Source organism: Arvicola amphibius, chromosome 5 (genome assembly GCF_903992535.2).
Source record: "Arvicola amphibius chromosome 5, mArvAmp1.2, whole genome shotgun sequence".
Classification (NCBI taxonomy): domain Eukaryota; kingdom Metazoa; phylum Chordata; class Mammalia; order Rodentia; family Cricetidae; genus Arvicola; species Arvicola amphibius.
The window spans coordinates 23,261,518-23,268,031 of record NC_052051.1 but is presented as its reverse complement, the minus strand read 5'-3'; the positions used below and the strand labels follow the sequence as shown (position 1 = coordinate 23,268,031).

At 48.9% G+C, this 6,514-nt stretch overlaps 1 long non-coding RNA gene across 1 annotated transcript; it reads left to right on the top strand.

Annotated features, from left to right (window-relative positions):
- The first annotated feature begins 582 nt into the window (after nucleotides 1-582).
- Nucleotides 583-4,898, top strand: LOC119815506. Its single transcript, XR_005285522.1, has 3 exons — nucleotides 583-642; nucleotides 1,737-1,886; nucleotides 3,243-4,898. It is a non-coding gene; the product is annotated as an uncharacterized LOC119815506 (long non-coding RNA).
- The last annotated feature ends 1,616 nt before the right edge of the window (nucleotides 4,899-6,514 follow it).

Sequence of the window (6,514 nt, the reverse complement as noted above, 5' to 3'; positions counted from 1 at the left end):
AAGGTTTTTTTACCTTAAGAATTAGAAAAAAACCAAACTATAGAACAATAAGCCCATAATGCTATTATTTGTGTAAAAGAAAAGGGAACAACTGGGCCTGGTGGCACACACCTGTAACCCCACACTTGAGAGGTAGAGACAGGAGGATCAGAAGTTCAAGGTCATCCTTAGGTATATAACAAATTTGAGACCAGCCTAGGCTATATGAGATTCTAACTCAATCTGAGGAAGGGAGGAGAAGAAACGGACAAACTGGAATTTACCTGTACATACATACATACATACACGAACCAGGCTGGGTACAAGGGGCTGCTGACATGCGGGGAGGTGACACATAAGCTCTAGTGAAAGGCACAGTGACCAGTGGCTGCCAGGTGCTCCTTCCTCTAAGTCCAGGCTCCAGTGACGCCTCTGGCAGGCTGCTGGGCTCCTGGCCGCTGGGCAGAGACAAGCTGCCCCTTCCCCTTGCCCTTTGTACCTCCCTTCCCCTGTGTGCTTTTTCAGACATTGAGGTCCTGGTGCCAGGGGTGGGGAGAGCAGGATCCCTGCTATTGGCTGAGGACTGTTCCAGGCTGTCCCCTGCCTTCCTATGGCATGCAGCCTCTCACTGTGGGTTCATCAGTGACAAAACAGAGGAATGAGGTCCAGGTGAGGACCCCTGCTTTAGGAGATTGGGCTGGGCTTTGCCCTTCTGAGATGACCCTCTCCTGCCACTCTTCTATCCCTGTCCAGGGACCTCCCTCCACTTCTCCTGTGGCCCCCCCTTCAGGGCCCCCTCCTGTGTGTAGACATCCCCTGGGGCTGCCTTGAAGTGTCTGCTGGCAGTGTAACTATCTTCCGGTCCATGAGATAGGATTCTTCCTCCTACTTCAGCCCTCCTTTTCTCAGACAGCTATAGGTGGGTAACAAGAGTTCCAGGAGCTTCCTCTGTAGGGCCTGCCACACATGGCTGCCCTCTTGTATCCCTACAGACTCGACCACCGGGAGACAACATTCCTCACCACCCACGCACCCTCCCTGAGCTTCAGCCTGCCCGCCTGTAAAGTGGATGGAGATGCAATGGTGTCTGAACATGTACATATGGGGCGTATGGGGCACATTTTCATAATTTGCACAATGATGGGTTCAGCCCATTAGCAGAAAAGTCAGAAATGTGTCTAGCTTGGCCAAATGTTCAATCCCCAATGCCCAGCTCTCATATAACACACAGTGTTCATGATATGACTCTTCCTAACTGCTGCCCCAGCCTCTTGACTTCAGCCGATGGATGGTCTCAGGTGCTCCTGAAGTTGGGAATGCCTTGAATCTGAGTCTTTTTCTGGAGAAAGGAGGGGGTAGAGGTGAGAGAGGAAAGGGAGAGAGGAGAGAAAGAGGGAGAGGAGGAGAGAGAGAGGAGAGAGAATTTGAAGCCTGGTCTCCTGTAGCCCAGGGTAGTCTTCTCCAACTTAGTGGGTAACTGAAGGTGACCTTGAACTCTTCTCCAGATACTCTGGTTCTGGCATAGGCTGAGGCTCACCCGTGGTCCGCAGCAATCAGACACTGTTCCACCCCTTCACTTCTCAGGCGACAACCCTGCCGAGGAGCCCACTAGGAATTGGCAACAAGGGGCTTGGCCCAGTCTGATGGGCAAGGCCCGCCTCTAGAGCGAGCTTAGAGGGAAGAAAAACCAAGAAAGCGGTGGCTCTTAGTCGGGAAGCCTTAAAAGTATCCCCTTTCCCCTCCTCTGCCCTGTCCAGGCTCCCTGAGAAGGACACCGGGTGCTGATGGCACCCTGGCTCCCTTGGAGGTCAACCTTGATCATACTGGAGTCGCCTTTACCAAATTCTGCCAGGCGAGGGCGCCCTGCGCCAAATTTTGGCAAACCCCTCTCGCAGTTTGGACAACAGGTAACTTTAAAGCCCTGACAGCCTAGTAAGGCCCAGCCCTTCCCATAGAGGAAAAGGAGGGGAGGAGGAGGAGGATGCCCCTTCTTCGTAAATAATCTTTAAACTGGTTCTGGACGGACTTAGCCCGGAGCCAGGTACTGGTTGCAACACTAGTTGTAGCTGTCATTTGTTGGGTACATCTTGACTCTCCACAGTTTTGGGTTTTGTTTTTGTTTTTTTCTTTTTGTGAGACAAGATCTCACTGTGTAGGTCAGCTGCCCTGGAACTGGCTATTGTGTAAACCAGGCCGACTTCAAACTCTCAGAGATCTGCCTGCCCTACCTGCCATGGCCTCCCAAATGCTGAGTCTAAAGGCGTGTACCACCAGACTCTCCTTTTCCCCACTGTTCTAAACTCCTTAATCTCCCTGTAAGGTAGCTATGCATTCATACCATTTTACTGATGAAAAACTGAGGCCCACAGTGGTGATTTACCCACAAGTAAATCACACACGGGGGCTGGAGAGATGGCTCAGTGGTCAAGAACACTGGCTGTTCTTCTAGAGGTCCTAAGTTCAATTCCCATGGTAGCTCACAACCATCAATAATTGTAGTCCTACAGGATCCGATACTCTGTCCTGGTGTGCAGATATATATGCAGACAAAATACACATATTCATAAAATACATAAATAAAGAAGCACCCACGAATCCAGGTGTGGTGGTGCACGCCTTTTATCCCAGAACTAGAGAGACAGAGGCAGGCTCTATGAATTTGAGGCCAGCCTGGTCTACAGAGCCAATTTCCAGGACAGTCAGGGCTACACAGAGAGAAACCCTGTCTCCACAGACTAAAATTAGTTAATTAACTAGAACAATAAAGGAGGCACCCATGCTATTTGACCCCAGAACCCCAGCTAGCATCCCATCACAAACTGTTTATTTGAAACCGCCAGAGGCAAAAGGAAGAAGACAAAGTCCCCATTCCCTGGACATTCAGCAAACACGTGTGTTCACCCACAAGAACACTCATATAGAACTCCCTCGCATGTTCATAAATAAATAAGGTTAGGCAAGGATCTGCCCCTTACCGTCAGCTTGTTTGGTTTGCTTTGTTTTGATGTGGTGTGTGTGATACGTGCGTATGTGTGTTATACGTGTGTATGTGTGTGATGTCTGCGTCTGTGAGGCTATCTGTGCGTGCACACGTATGGGGCTATCTGTGCGTGCCCACGTGTGTGGCTATCTGTGCGTGCCCATGTGTGCGGCTATCTGTGTGTGCCCATGTATGGGGCTATCTGTGTGTGCTCGTGTGTGGAGGCCGGAGGGGGATATTGAGCATCCTGCTTTAGCACCCTCTGCCTTTTCTCTTGGGACAGGGTCTCACCTGGAGTCCCCACCCCCGCCCCGCTCCCTTTCCTGGCTTCGTTGGCTAGCAAGCCCTAGCGATCCTCTCCGTGTCTTGCCACTTCCTCTGGAGTTGCTTTGGATTCTCACACGTGTATATATCCTTTCTCTACACCTGGCATGAGGCTGACGCTGGCAGGCATCGTCCGCATCCTTAAGACTCATATGAGTACCCCCAATGCCGCTTTTATTCAGCGTCACCAGGGAAGTCGCTGATCTGCCAAAGAACTTTTCAGTAAGTGAGACTCGCCTCTAAAGACCATACTGTTGGGTGGGGTTGGCAGTGTTGTAAAAAGTATTGTAAAGGCCTCCGGATTCCTCGCTCAAGTCTGATAGCTCAGAAGGCTCTGAACCCCAAGTCTTGGGCATCTCTTCATCATTGCATCCAGCAAAGCCTGACCAGGACAGCCACCTGGTCAAGGCTTGTGGATAGGAATGGATGACACAAAGGTTGATCAGAGGTCACAGCACGGTGTCTATTGGGAGGTTGGCCCCAAAGTTGTTTTTTGTGGTGGGCAAATCAATCACTATAGCTTCCCTCTTTGATGATGTATAGGGTCTCCAGGCCCACATCTGCCCCCACCCTGTGTATGCAAATATAAATCCCTCAGTGTCCTCCCTGTGGTCCAGAATCACCTTGATGAACACAGGTTGGCACTCTCATTTGCATGGTACCAGGGGAGCTCTTTGCCCCGGTACCAGATGTCCCCACAGTGCAGAACTTTCTAAACACTTGTGTTGGTAATGATTTGCCTGTCTTCTTCTTGGACGTCACTCCTGTTATCAGTGAGTCGCCTCTCACTCCCTTCCTGACAAAGGTGAGCCTGCCCAATCAAATGTCAAGGTAAAATAAACGAGGAGAGACCACGTGGGGGAAGCACCTCTATTGCCAATTTGCAGGAGCTAAGATGATTTCTAGACTTGCTCTGGAAATATAGGCAGGGATGGTGCTGTGATTTAAATGGTGGTCCTCTGCCTAAAGATGCTTCTAGCATTTGTGGCTGTGGCCTTGCCTGTAAAACAACAACAACAAACAAAACAAAACAAAGCAAAAACAAAAACCTAAATCCAATTTTAAATGTCCTTATAAGAGAAGAAAAAGGAAAGAGAGAGTGAAGAAGGCAGAGGCGGGCTCGAGTTAAGCATCTACAGACCAAAGAACGCCAATCCTACCACCTACTTGGTGTATCTTCCTCAGTTCTCTCCAACTTTATTTGTTTATTTATTTACGTTTGAGACAGGGTTTCTCACTGAACCCGGAGCTTTCTGATTCAGCCAACAAGCCCTGCGGTCCGCCTGTTTCTGCCTCCCCAGTGCAGGGATTATAGGCCTGCACGTCCATCCCTGGCCTTTAATTTATTTATCTTCATTTGTACAGGTGTTCCTCTCTCTGTATTCCATATGCATGCTTGCTGCCTGCAGAGCTCTCGGGGGACAGTTCAGAACCAAACAGTAATACCAAGGCCTGGCAACAATCATCAGAATTAGTAGAGAAGCTTGGGACCGAAGGAACCCAGGCTACACCCACACCTTGTTTGTGGACTTCCGACCTCAAGAAATGAGAAGGAGCTGGGCAGTAGTGGAGCAAACCTTTAATCCCTGCATTCTTTTGGGATTAATGAGGCAGAGGCTAGCGGATCTCTGTGAGTGCAAGGCCAGCCTGGTCTACAGAGTTAGTTCTACGATGGCCAAAGCAACACAAAGAAACCCTGTCTTTAAAAAACAAAAAAAAAAAAAAAAAGAAAGAAAAGCAGGAAGAAGGAAGGAAGGAAGGAGGGAGGGAGAGAGGCAGGGAGGGAGGGAGAGAGAGAAAGAGAGAGAGAGAGAGAGATGTGAGGGAATGAAGTTCTGCCGTTTTTGTTTTGTTTTTTTAAATATTTATTTATTTATTATGTGTACAATATTCTTTCTGCATGTATGCCTGAAGGCCAGAAGAGGGCACCAGATCCCATTACAGATGGTTGTGAGCTACCATGTGGTTGCTGGGAATTGAACTCAGGACCATTTGGAAGAGCAGGCAATGCTCTTAACCACTGAGCCATCTCTCCAGCCCGAGTTGTGGTTTTTTTTTTCAGCAGCCCTAGGAGAGAGAGAGAGAGAGAGAGAGAGAGAGAGAGAGAGAGAGAGAGAGAGAGAGAGAGAGAGAGAGAGAGAGAGAGAGAGAAAGAGAAATGTGAGGGAATGAAGTTCTGCCGTTTTAAGTTACCAGAGTCTTTATCTCAGCAGTCCTAGAATTCTAACGGATAAGGCGGAAGTCTAGCTGGTGTCTGGTGACTCAGTGTCCCTTGTGCGGTCCCCTGCTCCCACTTCCCTAAAAGAAAGCCGAGGTGATGGGGGCCCACAGTGAGACTTGCTGGGTCATGCCAAGCTCCAGAGACTCCAGAGCCTCCGGGGCTGTGACTCACCCAGGGGCTGTGGTTTTATTATAAGCAACCGTGAGGAAGTATGTCATAGGGGCAGCTCTCCAAGGATGAGTACAACCTCCAGGGAGGTAAATCAGCCAGCCCGGGTGCTGGCCAGCTGGCACTGGGGGCGCACACCTGGCACTCCTTCCACACAGGGTACCTGGGTGTCTTCTTGTTGCCAGGGGATAATAAAGACCAAAGTGCAGACCAGGAAGAACAGAGAAGGAAATGAGCCTGGGGTGTGTCCTCTGAGGCAACCATGGCGAGAGAGTCAGATCCTACATCTAAATCTGCCCGTTTTCTTTTGTCTCCTGTCTATCTAACAGGCTCTTGTGGTCACAGGCGCTTCTTAGATGCCAGGATCGTGTTAATAATTAATATTTCGATTTCCCCTTTTATAATAGAGAAAAGCTGTCAAATGGAGAAAGGCTAACAAAAGGCTGTAGAGAAGGGTCCTGAGAGGACTTTTCAGAAGACCTGGATCCTGAAATGCAAACATTGACAGTCTCCTTAAATTCAGGCATCCAGGAAGACGCCCATAGCCTCATCACAAGTGGCCAGAGCCTAGGTTCCTATGTTGTACAGAAGATGATATGAAGCTGCCATCTGAGCATGCCTGTGTACTTTTCTTTTTTGGCCATGCTAGGGATCGAATATAGGGCTTCTTCCTTTCTTTCTTCCTTTCTTTCTTTCTTTCTTTCTTTTCTTTTCTTTTCTTTTCTTTCTTTCTTTTTTTTTTTTTTTTTTTTTTTTTTTTTTTTGACAGAGTTTCTCTGTTGCTTTGGAGCCAGTCCTGGAAATAGCTCTTGTAGACCAGGCTGGCCTCAAACTCACAGAGA